The sequence below is a fragment of the Tamandua tetradactyla genome, chromosome 6 (genome assembly GCF_023851605.1).
Source record: "Tamandua tetradactyla isolate mTamTet1 chromosome 6, mTamTet1.pri, whole genome shotgun sequence".
In the NCBI taxonomy this organism is placed as follows: Eukaryota; Metazoa; Chordata; class Mammalia; order Pilosa; family Myrmecophagidae; genus Tamandua; species Tamandua tetradactyla.
In genome coordinates this window covers 161,763,879-161,782,656 of record NC_135332.1, presented here as the reverse complement: position 1 = coordinate 161,782,656, position 18,778 = coordinate 161,763,879, and positions in this window count along the sequence as shown.

Genomic DNA, 18,778 nt, shown 5'->3' with positions numbered 1-18,778 from the left:
CAGGGTTTCTCTCTCATGTGGAAGGGCATGTGGCGAACACAGTCAGAGTTTCTCTCTCATCTGGAAAGGCACATGATGAACATGGCATCATCTGCTAGCTTTCTCTCCTGGCTTCCTGCTTCATGAAGCTCCCCTGGAGGCATTTTCCTTCTTCATCTCCAAAGGTTGCTGGCTGGTGGACTCTGCTTCTCGTGGCTATGTTGTTCTGCTCTGCATTCTCTAAATCTCTTTCTCTAAAATGTTTCCTTTTTTATAGAACTCCAGTAAACCAATCAAGACCCATACAAATGGGTGGAGACATGTCGTCACCTAATCCAGTTTAACAACCACTCTTGACTAAATCACATCATCCAGGGAGATGATCTGATTACAGTTTCAAACATATAGTACTGAATAGGGATTATTCTACCTTTACAAAATGGGACTTTGATTAAAACATGTCTTTTCTAGGGGGCATACATCCTTTTAAACCAGCACACACATTTTATGGAATATATAATAATTTCCAGTTTTTCACAATTACAAATTTTTGAATTAAGATTTATTGAAGACTTATGATGGGCCAGGCATTCTGCTGAGTCCTTTATACTCAATGACATTTGAAGTCTCCATAACAGCCCTAAGCATAGGCACTTTTTATTATAATTTAGATGAGCAAACTAATGACTGTAGAGGTTGGATGTCTTATGCAACATCACATACCTGGTAAGTGATAAAGCCAGAATTCTAACCCAGATGAACTGGCCTAAGAACCTGCACTAACATTGTTCATGCAATCATGATACGTTCTCCTAATACAAAATTCTTTGTCCACATCTTTAATAGCTTCTAATAAAATAAATAAGAACAGTGGAATTACTGAGTCAAAGGGTTTTAAGAATCATCACATTGCTTTTCATTATGCAGTATATGAGTGTATGAATAAATGAGCCTTTCCCTTTCTCTAAGAGAAACGTTGAACCCTTTGTCATAATCGTTCACTTTTAAGCTTTGTATCCTCACTAATCTACCTTGGTACATGGTGTTTTATATTTGTGTATTTACATTTCAGTCTGTCTTGCTGTACTGTGAAATCCTTGAGAGCAAGACTGAGCTTCATTTGTCTTTGAATTCAGCAAATTTACCACTGTGCCAGATATATAGTAGATTCTCAATGCGGTTTCAGTAAAAGCAAACAAACAAACAAAAGAAACACCTTGACTTGCAGTGTCTGGGGCCAGTTTGCTGCACACAACTAAATCTCACGTCACCTTCCTCTCCAGTTACCATCCTTCCTCAATCCAGACAGAGTGTCAGCTCCAGGCGTTCTGGTCCTCACATCGTATTTCCCAAACTCTCCAAATCCACCTCAAATATCACCTCCTCCAGGGAGCCTTTGCTTTTACCATTCTCTCCTTCAATTCTGAACTCTCCCCCGCCAGACCTGACAGTTTATAATATATATGATGACAGTGTTTTATCTAATTTAGCACTTTATCATGTATTTCCTTTAATGAATTAAATCTTAAAGCCACTTCTTCCTCATATTTTTCCTTATTCCCCACTTACATTGAACATGGTTAAGCCTGGGCACTATATGACACTAGAAGTAATCAGAACTCCCCCAGGCATTGGAAAAAGGGACAGTGGAGTGTTCCCTTTCCAAGTTTCTCTTTTGGTGGATCTGATGTGGCTTCATCCATGGTGATGTTTTGGAAGAGATTTCAAGGACCATCCAAAAGATTCCATCTCAGTTCTAAGTAGAGGCCCCCAGATTTCTATTATGAGTTCAGCCATTTTACCAAGGGAATGGTTTGGGGAGCTTGTAATGAGCTTATTTCCCTGGCAATCGACTGGAAACTTCATTACTAGCATCTTTGATCAGTGTAAGTCACTGAATTTCCCATGGCTGAAAAAATACTGTCAAATAATGAAAGCTTGCCACATGCACCTATCTTCAAACAAGGTCTATGTATTTGGTTCCCCTATCAGCTTCCACTGCAATTCATCTGAATGCTATTTTTAGCATATCTGCATTTGACAGGCAATCATATGTTTTTTCCTCTGAGTATCAACACAGCTTTTTAAGTAAAAATTCTTTGGCATATTAATATGCCCTAATAAATCAAGTACATATGTCTTTAAAACACAAACACAAATATTCCATTTGCCATTAAATTAGTTGAAACAGTTGATCTTATAATATTTTTTCTATTTTCCTGTCATGAGAACTTGCCAACTAGCCTTTTGAGATCTACACTTACGGAAAATTAATATTTCATGTAGAAATTGTGGAGTCTGCAGGTTGGTGGGGATAAAGAGAGACAGAGGTGAGCTAGGGAATTTTAAAAGAGAGGAGAGGGTCAGGGAGAGGGCTAGGTATCTGTGGGCTTATGGCAATTTTAGTATAGTGGAAATGCAAATGGTAAAGGCCCCACAAGTAGTGTGGGGTTGAGTACGAGAGCAGGCAAAAATGCTAAATTATGTCCCTAAAAAGAAATGTTAAAGTCCTATTCTCCAATACCTTAGAATGCGATCCTGTTTAGAAATAGGGTCCTTAGAGATGGAATTAGGCAGGTTAAAATGGTGGCCTACTGAGGTAGGATGGGTCCTAAATTCAGCCTGATTGGTGTCCTCATAAGAAGGGGAGAGGAGACACAAACACAGGCAGAGAACACAGAGGCAGAAAGTGAGTTATGCCATTAGCCAAGGGACTTCAAGGATTGCCAGCCACTGTCAGAAGCCAGGAGAGGGCATGGAATAGATTCTTCATGGACTTCAGAGGGAGCAGGGCCTTGCCAGGAACCTCATTTTGAACTTCCAGTCTTCGGAACTGTGAGATAATGAACTTCTCTAGTTTTAAACCATAAAAAGAGAGGAGCCAGAAATGAAAAAGAAGCTTAAGAAGCAATGGAAAACTTCAAAAATGCTGATAGAAAAAGCAGATGACAATGAAGCAATTAGCAAAGATGAAGGTCGACTCCAGAATGAAAACTCATCAGCTAAAGGACAAAAAAACAGAACTTAAGAAAAAGCTATACCTTTCCAGCCTCTAAACCATGCTCCTAATTTTGATAGTTCTCAGTAATTTAACAATAGCATTCACAGCCAGAAAACTTTATCAGACAAGGAGAAAGAGAGTCAAGAAAGAAATCGTTTACTGACCAGATAAATGCTGTGATCCCAATAGCTACTAGGTCTCCTTTAATGAAAAGATTAATTCCAGATTTTGGCAGAAAATAATTTGGCAAAAACATTAACAGTTCTTTAGGTTTGACTTGAAATGCCACCATTCTCGCTGTTCCCTCTGCCTATTATATCTTGTCAGGCCAATTCCACACTTAAAATGAGGAGCAAGAAACTCCTGTTTTCCCAGTAGGTGTTATTCAGACTGGAAATTTAAACACTCACTTTAATATGTTACTTAATTCAAATTATTGAACACCTACTACATGCCAAACTCTATAGTAGATTCTAAGAATAAAGAGCTCATTAATATTCAAGAAACACAGGGGTCTGCAAACTATGGCCCATGGACCCAATTCTACCCCTGCTTGTTTTTGTAAACAAAGTTTATTGGCCTATTCAGTTATATAATTTATGGTTGCTTTCATGGTACAACAGCAGAGTTGAGTAGTTGGAACTCAACTACTTTTTTTGACTGTATGGCCAGCCAAAGTAAAAAAATATTTATTTGGCCTATTATAAAAATATTTTCCTGATTGTTGGATAAATTCAATTCTTTAAATGGAATTATTTTGGAGTTCAATAAGTTATAGGTGAAGGAGCCAGGGATGTTAGAGAGGGCATCACAGAGAAGTTGCTATGTAACACTTGGTGTCAGCTTTGAAGGACACAAGGAGTCTCTGGGCATGAAGAAATCAGAGAGATGCTATGGGAACAGCACTGATGAAGACAGCAGTGTGAAATAACACGTGCATCTCAGTAATCTGCCAGCTCATTTGATATGATGGACGCACAGATTGGGGTGCGGGTCTAGGAACGGGAGACTGAGGAGGTGGAGAGGCCATAGGACCCAGATCACACATGGAAGTGCCTCGTGTTGAGAACTCTGTACACAAACACGTGGCATGACAGGTCACCCCCGATGAATAGCACAGAGTCTCTCCAATAGCAGGAACAGGACCCATAAATGCAAACACAGAGCAGAATGAGATGCATATTCTAGAAAACTCCAAAGAAAGTATGTATCATGGGGATTTTTTGATCTGATAAATTAAGATCAAAAAATTAATTTATGTTAATGTTAAAAATGAATCTTGAAGGGTGGCTGTCATTTTGTTGGAAGTAACAGGGGGACACGAAAGGTACAAGCATAGAAAACAACATGGAGACAAGCAAAAAGGAATATAAAGGGTTTGGGGATGTGTCTTAGTCCAGATTCTCTAGAAAACAGTAACCAAAGCCAAAGCTTTGTGCTAGTAACTATATTGGGTAGTGAAATCCCAGGGAAGCAGCACTGAAGGATCGAAGGGAGTGGGGCAGAGATGGAGGGAGAGCAAATATGAGGAGGTCTTTCCCCAGTGGACCACAGCTACATAACAAAGCAGCTGATTGCCGTGGCTTGTGGGACCTCTTCCCTGCCACGTCTCAGAGCAGTTCGTGTGGTGGGAGCAGAGGGGAGGAGGGGGAATTTATCTATTGTCGCTCTCTTGTTTTAAGGGCCAATTCACTCGTTAGAGAATTGACTCCCCTGTACTTCTGAGTTGTGCCACCCAACCATCTGAAGCCAGCTGCTTGGAAAGGAAGAAACCCCATGGGTCAGACTGGCCAGGTGCCCGCAGGCCCACCTCTCCTCCAGGCAGTGCCACATGCTGCACTCCTCAGTCTTTGAGTGTAGTGATAGTGGGGGCAGCAGTGACCCGGCTCCGTGACCCTGTGGACTGCATGAATCTTTCTCAAGGGCCACTCCAGCCAAAAAGCAAATGGGTGGATTTGTAGTGGCACATAAGCAGAATCCAATACGGGGAGCATTAAATTGCTTGTCTGGAATAATAAAGTAGAGAACTAATGAGAAAGAAGGCCAGAAAAGTTGGAATGCCTTATGGAAGACATTGACTATTGGATGGAGACCATGAAATTAATTTATTAGCCTATGGGAAGCAAGTGAAGGTTTTCCAGAAAGTGATGACATGACCAAAGAGGTGGATTTTTGAGAACCTAATCCAGAAGTGGTATGTAAAGTGGATTTAGAGCGTATGGAAACTGGTATGGAAACTGGAAGCAGGACTTTGGGAGTTAGAAGGCATCTTAGAAGAAAGGATCAAAGCTGCTCAGTTCTGTAACCAGACTCGTTAGACTGGGCCTCCGGGCTTTGAAAGGGATCCCTCCCCGGTCCTTTACCATAAATCATCTACTTCTGGAAGGAGGTTGAATGGATACATGTGTCCTGTTCCCACAGCCAAAATGATCCTCAGTGTCCATTTCTCAGCAGTGTATGGATTTTACATGCTTATATATTGAAATGTTTTCATTCATAAAAGCACAGTAATTAGTCACTTATCATTCAGACTACACCTATATACATAAGTAAACACGGTTCTCATTTTGTCATCTGAAATCTGAGGAGGTAAAGGCTCAAACTCCACATGCTCCATCCATGAGGGCTTATTGGAACTGCGCAGGTGGGTGGGAGAGAAGGAGGACAGTCCTTCCATTGGGCCCAAATATACCTTGCCCTTTCCTGCTTCTGCCATGGCCTCAACTTTGCTGGAAGCTCCCAAAGAAAGTATTGGTTAGTTCATCAACAAGTAAGTAGTCAGGGCTTACCTGATGCCAAACCCAGTTAATTAGTATCAGTGGAAATCCGAGGAGCAGGGGTTCCTCAGGGAGCAGGGATACTTTTGGTCACAGCCGCTGGATATGGCCATACCTGATGGCACTACCAACGTTGGGCTGGGCTCACTTTTTGCTGAGGTCTCCATTTAGAAAGGAAGATAGTAGAGTAGATAAAACCATGGATTCTGGGGCCAGAATTTTGGATTCAAATCCTAGTTCAACTCTTAATAATAACTAGCAAATCTGTTTCCACATTTTAAAATGAGAGCTAATTGCCTCCTAAGAACATTGATGGGAAGATTAAATGAAATTACATACATAAGGGCCTAGCATAACTATTATCAGTCTCTGTAATTCTGAAATCCAAAAATCTCTGAAAATCCAAAGATGTTTTATAATTCATTTGGTGGCAAAACCTCACCTGAGGTTATTTAGTCTTGACTTCATATATAGTATGAATGTAATTTTCAATCTTTATCTCTTGTATTCTATGAATTTTATATGCTTCACTGTAGAAATAATGTGTTTAATTACAGTGTGTTTTCGAGGCCCCTACATAAGGTACCTAGTACGATCCTAACCTAAAATCCCCAAAGTTCCAAAGTCTGAATACAACTCCCCAGGAGTTTCAGATAAGGGATTGTGCTTTGCATTATTCAGGGTGATGTGATAATACAGGGCTTTCTACTGATTGCACATATCATCCTACACTAAAGGCACAGTAAAATCCCCTTAGGAAAATTTAAGTTGCTTTTAAAACCTAACACAGCCTATAAACTTTGAAAATTGTATTCTTATATATTTTTAACTACAGATAAACTCTCTAATAATCTCTCTACTTTGCTCTAGGCACAACACACTGGCGCAACAACCAATGGGAAAACTTTGGTATATAGCCTTTCCTGTCCTAAAATATTTCTAAGGATTTTCTATCAAGACAAAGTAGAGCACGGGTTGGATTCAAGCATGCAAGTTTAGTCACTGAACAATAAACTCTTAAAAAAATAAAAGAGAAATTCTCTTCAGACTTCATCCATAAAAGCTGTCTGGTTTCTTTCCTAACGGGGTATATTTTAGTATAAATTTTAATGATATTTCTTAAAGGTACATCTATAGAGCTGAAGGCTTTCTTTTAAAATATATATCTCTTTGCATATACTATTTCCGTTTCTTAAGAAAAATGAGACAGAGGAGTTATTCAAAAAATCTGCAGAGTAAAATCAAGTCTCTGAAAACCTGGTAGTTTACTTTTGGATTCCTGGTCTAATTTGCTGCTTTATCTACCTCCAAAGCTGAATGAAAGCCTACTGATATTGTTTCTCACACATCCAAACTGTAGTTCCCGCTTTGGATGCCAAACAGGTGCATTTCCCAGCCTTGTCAAATTAGATCTGAAATGATTTTCACGTCAGAATGCTTTCTTTTATTTCAGCTTTCCTCCCTCCCCAGACGCCACGTTCCTGCTTTCTGGAATAAATACCTAATTGGGTATTATGAAAAGGGATTTTACCTTTTGCTTTGTAAAATCTCATAGCTTTAGAAATAAATCTGTCGAGTTTTTTCTTGGCAAGAAGTGGGACACTTCTTGCCAAGAAATACTATTTGAATACTATTATTTTTTTTTCATGGGCAGACACTGGAATTTGAACCTGGGTCTCCGGCATGGCAGGCAAGAATTCTGCCACTAAGCCACCATCGCACCACCCTCTTTGATTACTTTTAAATAATATACCTTTGGCCAAATTCTCCAGTCATCTTAGATCATACATCAGACACTTCTCACAGGTATCTGACATTAGTACTTCCAGGAAAAGAGATACTTATGGCTAGAAAAAATTATGGGGATAAAATGAAGGGAGAGGCCACGATGGGGCTAAATTATTAGAAATGTAATTAACACCCTTTAAAATGTGCTTTTGGGTACCATTTGGGGGTTCAGAAAAGGAAAGAACATGGTAAATCTGTACAGTGTGAAAATTATTGATGACATAGCTTGGGGTTTGAGATAACCTGATAGAGTATATCACTCTATACCTGCTTGATTTCTGAACTCACTGAGAGAGACAAATTATCAGACAGATGGAGATTTAAATACCTGGTTCATGGCTGGAGAAGCTGTTGGAAAATGAGGCTTAGGTGTGAGGCAGCAATAGGCTTCCTAATGCGGAAAGTCGCTATTAGACATCTGCCCAATGTCAGGTGGCACCTTCCAACTCCAGGCCTCACATACACAGGGACAGAGTTTTCCACTGTGAAGCTCATGTCCTGATCAAGAACAATGTAGAGCATGTTTTCCTGAAATCAGGCTGATTCAAAGAAAAGAAGGAGAAAGCAAGGGACTCAGCCAGGTATGTCCACTTCCTACCCCTAATTTACTAATCAGATAATTCAGTCTTTCACCCATGAGGAAACGTTAGTGAGGATGTAGAAGACAAGAATGTTATACTAATTGATGTCCCTCTATGTGCAAACATGAAGCAAGGTAAAGGAAGACCCCATTTAATAGTACAAAATCCCAATGAAATAATAGGAATAAAAGAAAGCAGCATTCTCTACCGGTGACCTCCCCTTCCAAGGAAATATGCAGATGGCCTAAGCGAGGCATCTATCTTCTAAGACAAAAAATAGGAGGGCTATTCTCTGAACAAATTGCACTCATTGTCAGGGAATAATAAGCATTAGCATCACAGAGAAAGCCTTTCCTATTTTAGGGACTTAGGGTTCCCAGCACAACGGGAATAAGGAAGGTCAAACCCGCTCAACCCTAATCTATAAACGCCATCATAAATGCAAGACTCAAACAGAGTCTTTCTATTGCTTCAATACTGAACATGAAAGAGCAACCAAGGATCACCAGATATTTGGGGAAATTTTGTAGCATGAAAGAGAGAGACCACAATAAATAAACCCAATCACTCCAGAAGAAACAGACATAACTTAAGTACCAGAAGATAATTATTTAATAAGTTAATAGATGTACCCTCAGAGGGTTAAAAACACATGCTGGCATACTGCATGCATAAAGCAAAAATAGGATGTGAAAATAAAGTTAGAATCAGAGAACAAGAAAGAACACTTGGATTAAATATGTAATTAGTGGGATTTTAACAACTCACTTTTTGTATGCAAATGCTGAAATTTTAAAATAGCAATTGAAAATATATAGATATATGAAAAACATAAACCTAAAGTTAAGAAACCGATGCAATTTCAGTCTAGGATTAACAGAACAGCCAATTAATGGAAATTTTAGAAACAGGGGACAAAGAAATTATCAAACACATTCTAGGAGATAATTTCTTCATGTTGGAGGACACAGAATTAAAGGACTCAAAATACCCACACCATGACTTTCCCAGTATAGGAAGAAAAGGGTCATTTGCAAAGGAACACGATGAGATTGGCATCAGAAATCTCATCTGCAACATTGAATTCTAGGGAGATATACCACACAGTTTGGAAGGAAATTTGTCTTTAATGTGGGCTTCTATATTCAACTGGTATTTTTCAGGAAACGTTAACCATTATAATGACTAACTTAAATATTTCAGTGGCTTACAGAATAAAATCCTATTTCCTACTTCAACAAAGTCTAATACAGATTTTCCTGGTTGGATTGTCTGAGCAGTCACTCAGGGAACCTGGCTCCGTCCCTCCCATAGGATTTCAGGGCCTCATCAGACACCTTAGCTGGATCCTCTATATTCAGTTGGCTGAAAAGTAAAGTAAAACCTCCTAGAGGATCATGCAGCATGGTTTACAGTCAGGCTTGGAAGTGACATACTTTATTGGTCAGAACCCCCATTTCATGTCTCCAGCCTAACCATAGGGGAGGCTGTCTGTGAGCTAGGAAGAGGAAATGGGTTCATGAGCATCCAGTCTCTGTCACGCAGATAAACTGTCAATTTTAAGAGAAGAATAAAGACATTTTCAGTCACATAAGAGTTCAAAAAACTTACCTCCCATGTGCTCTCATTTGGAAAACTGTTTGAATATGTGTTCCAGCAAAAATAGTGGAGAAATCCAAGAAAAAGGAATGCATGAGATCCAGGATAAAATGAGTCCTACTTAAATAGAAAGTTGAAATTAGATGTACCAGGATAACAGTAGTGAAGTAGGAAAACAGAGTATTCAATCCAAGAGGGTAGAAGTTGTGGGGGGGAAATTTCCAGGACAAATCCAAAGGAGATAGAAAGATACAAAACTTCTAAGGGCTTACAAACATACATGACATAACGAAAGCAAATGTTTAATTGTAAAAAAAAAAAAAAAATGGGAAGCCATTTCACCCTGTTGCTAGAAACATTTTCCATTGAACGGGAGAAAGGTTGTTGATTGGATCAACAAAAATTAGTGTAACATTAGCATACAGAGTATCTTTGCAGTGAAAATTATTTATGTAATAATAAGAAGGTAAACATGGCTTATGAGTTTTGATTCACAAATAAATCAAGGAAAGTTCAGGGATAGGTTCTGAATAAAATGAAATTGCAATCAAACTTAACCACATATAGACATAAAAGTATAGATGAACAAAGTTTAAGAGGTGGAAGAAGATGAACAAAAGGAAGGCGAGTGGCTGGAATCATTAAAGGCCTCATCAGACAAAAACTCTGGACAAGAGAAATTTCTGTTTGACTGAGAAAACAATGAAGATCTAGATATATGGTTTGATGTTTCAAAAGCAACTAGTATAAGAATTGAGAGTATAGATATATTCAAATAAATGGGAAGGAGTGGTGGAGGGTGGCATAAGTGAGACAAATTCCAATCTATCCTAGCAGGTTGGTAATAGACAATGTCTGAAGTACACAAATTAAGGAATAGTGCCATATACCCATCATTTATAGTGAATGTTCTCAACTGAGTTTCTGCCCATTTTTCCTGGAGATATTTGGAAAATTTAGGGATTTGGGGTTGCATGATGACTGGGGGGCACTTCAGGCATTTCACAAGGATGAAAACTTCCTGGGTGGTGAGTAGACTTGTACAAACAATTGTTCCATTCAAAATGCCAGTAGCTTTCCTGTGGAGAAAGACGGATTTCTATGGAAGTGATTGCCTAAAACACTAACAGTAGAAATAGATTGAAGTGGCTGCCTTTTGGAGTTGGATGGGTTGTTGGGAGGGGTGAGATGAAGGACCATTGCTTTCATAGTAAGCCCTTTGTTCCTATTTAGTATTTTAATTTATTGCATGTGTTACTTTGATTAATTTTTATTTATTTATTTATTTATTTTTTATTGCATGGGCAGGCACCAGGAATCGAACCTGGGTCTCGGGCATGGCAGGTGAGAACTCTGCCTGCTGAGCCACTGGGACCTACCCTTGATTAAAATTTTAAATAACAAAAAGAAATAGTAGGAAAACGGTAAGATCCTAGTGATTTCTGGATGTCAAATTAAAGAACATTTTCATCTTTTTGAAGTGTCTACATTCAAACTTTGTTCTCTTTTCTTGAGGCAAGAGCTAGTTCCCTGAAGGAAAGCCTTGCTTTTTTCTGGATTATCTGGTATGTGCTTTATTATCTATAGGTTCCTTGACTTACTAATTGTGTGAATTTGGGGGAAGTTATTTAACTTCTCTGAACTCCATTTCAGAGAATTTGAACCTCTAAAATGGAATTTTCAGGGAGCGCATATACAAGTTCCCTATTTTCCATTCACTTTCTGAGGTTAAGGCAAATGTAGGAGGGTCTCTTTTTCCTTTGTTTATTGCAAAATAAGAGTATTTGAAATGCAAACACTGCTGTTATCTTTTGTACATTACTTTATTTCTGGTTTTTGAGACTGGTTTGAATTTGATATGTGTCTTCTTAAATGCATGGTGTGTATATGATCAGTATTTGCTCCATTGAAAGAATATGTTTTAAAGCCTTCTTTGATTGATACAAGAAGAATAAAATTTATTTGGTTTCAAAGGTAATACCATTCTTATAGCATGTACAGAGATGGGTCCTATATAACTACCAGACTATTCCACATACTGACAGGCAAGTTCATACATGATTGATGGAAGGGTGAAGGGTCTCACAATGAAGCTCTAAAAAGCATTCAGGCATCAAATACCTGAAATTCAGATTTACAGCCCAGAGAACAGTCAGCTATCAAGAATTTCATGGAAGGCCCAAATGACTGGAAGGCCCAAATGATTAGCCCAACTGACACAACCTAGAGCTCTGATGTTTTTTAATTGTCCCCTAGAAATTAAGAAATGAATCTGTGGCCCTTGACTATCTGGTTCCTTGAAATTTGATCTGGATATAACACAGTTTTAGATTGTGATATTTAGACCTCAAATTTCAACAATAAACTTCTAGTTTACAGTCTATGTTCTACAAACATTACTTTTTCAGGGTGCCGTGGTAGAATCAGAGAAACTTAGTAAAACTTGGCTCAAGGGCTCAGAGTGGAAGCTTTCACCAAGGCCCATCAAAAAAGACACATAGGCTGTATCGATGGGCAATACAGCAAGGGAGCCACCACTATCTAGCCCACCAGATGGCATCTCATCCTCCCAGTCTTCTCACTGCTCACCAAGCTGTCTATTAAGGTGGCTACAATTTCTTAGGAAAGCAGTTTTTATGCTTTGACATCCCCACTCCCACCTCTATCAGTGAAGTCCTATCAGTGAAAGCTCAAGGCACAACATCTAATGGAAGCCCAATGGAAGATGGGCATAGCTGTGTTTTATATGTAATGCCAGTATTATCTGGTTGTACCACCTTGGGCATGATCCATTCATGGTTATTAAGCTATTACTGTGGAATGCCATTCATTCTAGAGTATCGTGGAGATGTATCCTTCAAGCCTTGCTTGTCCATTGTTTCTGAAAGTAACTTTTTGTTGTACTGCAGAAGATGGAAAAAGGAGACACAGAGAAGTCAGCATGAATGGATGTAGTAGATTTGAAATACTAGTAAAGCCAACATGTCAAGGTTATCTGAAAAATCATGAGTAGCATGTTTAAGAGCAATAAGAGATCCTAGTGAAAAAAGATGACCACAGAAGAAATTACTATTCCCTCAGATGGTTTTATTGCTCATTCGGATGGGGTAGACACATGAAATTACACAAACTGTGCTTGCCTGGGACTGTTATTATAAGGGCTCTGCTACACAGCTCGATACCATTGTTCTCTATTCTGTTGTATCCAGAAAATATATTCCCTCGGCAGTACTTCTCTTTTTGGGCTGTATGAAGACTATTTCTGTTCTCTTAATAAAATGAAAATAGAGTCTTTTGTGGCTGTATAAAAAATGTTTCTGTTCTCTTAATAAAGTGAATATAAAGTGATGTCGTAGTACTTAAAACATATTATAGCATCTTAGTAGTTAAGATTCCAAATCTTGACTATCAAATAAGTCATGGTCTTTTTCAGCTCCCCAGATGTATTTCCAGATGAAATAATGGATGTAAAGTATTTATCCCAGTGCCTGATGTATAGTATATCTTCAATAAATAAGATCTGATAGGCCCTATTGGCTGACCCAAGGCTGCCCAGATGCTGAGGCAATCCTGATGAGAACAAATGGGTCCTTAGCAGCCTCACCGCCCACCCCTACCTCTATCTATTGGTCCTTGGAACAAAGTCTCACTTCTCAGACCTAAAATCCATTGTCCCAGCTATGGTTGATGGGATTTCAAGTGCCCTCTGTGTCACTTTAATGCCAACCTGACTCAGGACCCTGTAAGTTCTGAGCTCTGAGCATGTCTATAGCCAGTCCTTAAACTACAGCCCTTTCTCTTTATATTGGTCTTGGTAGAAGATATGGACTCCTTGACTTTTATGTCCTCCTTCATAGCTACTGCTTAGTTTTCCTCCTACATTGCCCAGGCCAACTCAAGAATTAGGGTATTGATTCTAGCCCATGTCCTGCCTGGATCTCCCCAAGTCTTCTAACCCAAAGCTGAATTCTGTTCTTCTTATATTTCTACCTTATAGTGTGAAATGTGTGAAAAAGACCTAGAGCCAGCTCCCATTCACCTCTCCAACGTATCATCCAGCACCAGGGATCTTCATCCTTGTGTGCCACCGGCCAGACAGGCACTGCCAATTGCTCAAATCATCTCAGCTCTTAATGCTCTTTAGCGCACCTAAGATGCTCTAACTCATGCCAATCTGTGTCCTGGTGACCACAATGCCACCAAAATCTTGTTTCTCACCTCCCAGCAAAGGATATATCAGTGGCCCACCTTGCATCTCACCTTACCTTCTCCATGACAACACTGATATTCAAGACTGGTCTGCAAATTGACTGGCCTCCAAGTCCAGAGAAGGCTAGAATAGAGGGAGGGTCAAAAGGCTCATCACTCAAAGTTGTTTATGATTTGAATTCTGGCTTTTTAAACCCAAATGAGCTGAGCAAGTGATTTTTCTTTTGCCGTTGGCTCTTTAAACACCACAACCCTTCAATATTTTATTCATTACATTTTTTTTTCTGTATTTTTTTCTGGGCTTCAGGACCTCTGTGTAAGACAGAATGAGAAAACTGCAACCCCCTTGAGGCCTCAAATCAGGAATTGTTTCAATTACTTCATTTCTTGATGAAGCTTAGGATATAGGTCTTGATGAAGCCACTTCAGCACTTTTTCTTTTTATCCTTACAGAACAAATTGCCTGCAGGAATCCTGTTTATGAGGGTAGGAATTGTTTGTATACATTTCCCCTAAGAATTCTGACAGAAGCTTCTCTCTGGTAAAAGGGCTCCTTGTATCACTGATTTTGGGCATTCAGCCAGATTAAAGCTGCAGTTCTCTGGGCCCTATCAGATACCCTTCCCCAAAATAGTGCAAAACTGATTTGTTTGAGAAATACAGTTTATTTCTGTAATTATCTCAGAAGGGAGAAGTCCGAGTCTGCCTAATTATGGTGTTCATGTGTATTTGAGAATTTCCTCCAGGTTGAATATCAGCAGGGTGCCCAGCAAGGGCTGAATGGTGAACCAAAGTGCTGAGCCCACAAGCTGGCTGGGGCAGATGAGGCCCCAGAATCAAGTGTTAAAGCGCAGTTCCATCCGGATCGTGCAGTCGCGAGAGGCTGGGGAGAGTGGCAGCAGCAATATAAGCAGCAGTTAATATAAGCAGGCATCCTTCTTATATTAACTCATTTTGAACAAAAGTATAAATGAGGTGACTTTTAAGGTAGCATCACAGGTTAGAACAGCCGCAAACCAGAGATGAGTAAAGATATCTGTGCCCGAGGTGGTGCACAATGAGTTCGAATGATAATAAAAATACTGGTGAAGAAACTTGTATTAAGCATTTACTATATTGAAATTAGCAATATTTTTTTCAGGTGTCTGCTAATTGCCAGATACTCTTCTAGGCACCAGGGGTTTAGTAGTGAAAAGATAAAATAGACAAATAGAAAATAAAGTCACTGCCCTTATGAAAATTTTAATATTCAATAAACACTGCAAAGTACTCCAAAGTCTGGTGTCTTTCTACTAAGTCATGGCACCTCCTGCTGGTTAAAAATTACTTGACTACACATGCAGGCAATATTCAGGTTTTCAATTGTGAACAATAGGGACATAGCACTGGTTTAAAGCATGTACCTTCTTTTTGAAAACAATACTACAGGGTATTGTCCCTAAGCTGTTAGCTTAGCTGAACCTTTAATATGTCTACCAAATCATTCAATAAGTGGGGTTGCTTCAAAGTCATGTGACATATAGTAAGATTTCATGTTCACTGTTAAATTCTACAAGCCCTTGGATAGCAGTGCTGGGGGAAGCCCAGCAAGCAGGGAAGGCTAAGAAACTGGAATAAGTTTCAGTTTGCTAAAGGATGAACGAATGCCCTTACCAAGATGAAAGAGGACTGATATAATCAAATCATCTTCAAGTGACCATCAGATCTCTTCCAGGGATGGTGCCATAACGAGGGACATAGTGTTAGTCTACTCCTGGTGGTTTGGGCATTCAGCAGTGTAAAGAACTAGGTTAGCTCAATCAGAGGGACCTCAAACTTTGAGCATATGTATAGCCTTTATCTCTGTCGCAATGGTAACTCAGTTCCTGGGCCCATTGTACAATCACAAGGGCAGAATAGAGGCTCACTGACAACCACTGGATTCATCATCTTTTCCATCCAGTTCAGTGCCTTCTCTGCAATGGCTGGTCTCTGATGGGCATTAACATGAGATAAAATATCTACATGGTTTTGTTTTGTTTTGTTTTTTGCCCATTTCCATTAGTATATCTGGAATATATAAATTCTTTCCCAGATTTCCTTGTCTCTGATCTTCTAATCTTGCTTCTTCCATGCTCCTGATCAATCAGTCAAGGTTTTCACCACCACTCAAAGATTTGTGTATATCCTTAGCTCAGATCACATTTCTAAATCTACAAAGTGAATGACCAAGTGTACTGCTGGCAACTCTAGTTGAAGGATTTAACCTTATTACTGTCCTTTAGCTCCTCTCCTGAATAGAACTGTACTAAAAATGAAATGGAGCAATTGATTTCAACTCAAATAAAAACAGCAGGAAAAAACCCAGGCAAACCATGTCTCCATTTTTTCTGCCTACATAATTTAGTCATAGGAAACCCCCATGAAGTCTTAGATGTGAGCAGAAGGGGAAGCGTCACTAATACAAAGAAAGGTAATATGTCGGGACATATCTTCATGTAACTTATTGGTACTTGTAGAACTATTTGGGCTTGATACTTAGTACATCATCTCCATTATCTAGAGTCCAATAGATTCTTTCTGTACCTGCCCAATATTATGACTACAAGAATCTGCTAATACCCAGTTCCGCTCGTCTAGTAACCTTTTGTTAGGTACACAGTCTTTTCTAGGTCCCAACAGCGCTGAACTGCACTTTTTTTAAAGCAATTTTATTGAGTTATACACACATACCATATAATCATCTGAAGTATTCAATCAGTGGTTCACAGTATCGTTATATAGTTGTTCATCCATCATCACAATCAATTTTTGAACATTTTTGAGAGGTACATTTTAAGTGGTGAGTATTTCTCTGCTGTGGAAGGGGTCTGTATTATGACTCTCCTTTTGGAGGTTCCCAGAAGTTCCATACCCAATCATCTGTCACATATATCTCCAGCAGAATTGTATCTTCCATACCACATGACTCAAATAGCATGAGTCATGTGTCTGGGCTAGAACCATAGCCCAGAGCTCTGAGCGCCATTCAAAACTGGCTGTCCCTCAATTCAGCCAGTGAATGTGTTGGAGAACTATTCTCAAGTGCAGTCAGTATGTTGCCTCTAAAAGCTAAACAGGTATACTGAGTGCTGTGGTAGCTTCTCTGTAGTGGAAGTTGCAAGATGCAACAACTGTGTCCTTTTCCTTAGAGGAATTTCCGAGATATGTCTGACAGCTGGACCCCTAAAAAATCACTAATACAGTAAACAGCTAATTATTTGTGTGGTTTATCTCCAACCCTTTAACATGTATTTATCTTACCAGAAATCCAGAGTACTTACCACTTCCTGTTCACCAGCTCTGAGTAGCCTGAAATCACCAATATTTTGGACTGCGTGATGTCCTGAGGAATGTCAATATTCATATGGTTCCTGCTGACTCCATTGTGAGAAAGACCAGGAGATTTAACAAAGCCCTGGGAAAATAAAGTGAATGTGTCATGTTGTCCTTCCCATTTAAAAGGAAACTGCTTTTGATCCTCCTTCTTAACAGGACTAGACAAGAACACATTCACCAGAGCAGTAGTTTTATACCCAGGAGCAAAGTCTTTGTTGATCTGTTTTGTAAAAATTTCATATACAATATGGCAGCTAACTTGGGACTACCATGACACTTGGTTACGTTTACAGGAGTCCACTGTTGTCTACCAAATTTTATCTACTTTTTTTTTTCCTGGGACCACAGAGATGAATTGAATGACGATATATGGAGACTTCCACTATTGCATCCTTTAAGTCTTGGGTGGTTGAATAATCTCAAATTTCTCTTGGAGTAAGCTATTACTTATGCTAAACTATCTTGGTTATGGTTTAGAGGCAACCTGGGAGCTTCCTACAATTTTAGCTTACACTCCTTAGGTCAGGGAACAATAACAGTGCTCTTCCAGTTGTTAAATATATCAAATCCAATTATACATTTGGGAAATGAAAACAAAGAGGGTGGGTCTGTGGACTCAATGAATCTTCTGTGGGATGGACTCAGGCCAAAACTCCATTCATCCCCTGGCCTTCATGAGCATCCACTGCAACTGGAGTCCTTGAATGATATTTTGAGTCTAAGCTGACATTGTAGACCCTGTATTCAACTATGCTTGAAAGATCCAGGTATTCCATTTCCCTTTTGTGCAGTCACACTAGTAAATAGATTTGGGGGAATATTTATTATATATAATTATGATGGTATTATAGGGTCCTTCCCTTGAGGCATAAACAGTTTTATAATTGAGTCTGTGAACAAATTTAAATCTGAAATTGATTGAAATATTACAATTTTTCATTGTAGTGGTTGATGTAAACCAGCCCTTGTGGGCTGTTAATCTATTTTGCCCCCTAGAACATTCTTCTCTATGAGCCATTACCATAGACCCCTTCAGATCAAGGCACTTTGATTGCTATCCAAGTCCTTCTTATTATAATGATCACATTCTCTTCGCTTCTAAAGGTTACGTGTTGTCACTTGGTCTCTACTGTTCTAGAATCCTTTCATGGCCTACTTATACAAAGAAGCCCAGTATCAAGGTGGCATGTTCTGCTATCAGAAAACAGATTCCACTGAGCTTCTCAGACCTTCTCTCCCTCTCTAGTGGAGTTTTCCCTATGGCCCTGATAAAAAGAATAGCTATGGTTCCTTCCAGTGATTAGTGTTGGCTAGTGGGTGGCTTTTTCCTTCCTTTCACATAATCTATTTTAACTAATTCTATATATTTTAGATAGATTATAATCTATTCCCACCTTCTAAACCTTTTGTCTCCTACAAGCTTCTGTCTAGGCAGTTCTGACATCTCCACTTAATTTACTGTGTGCCACCATTGTGTCCAACTTTCA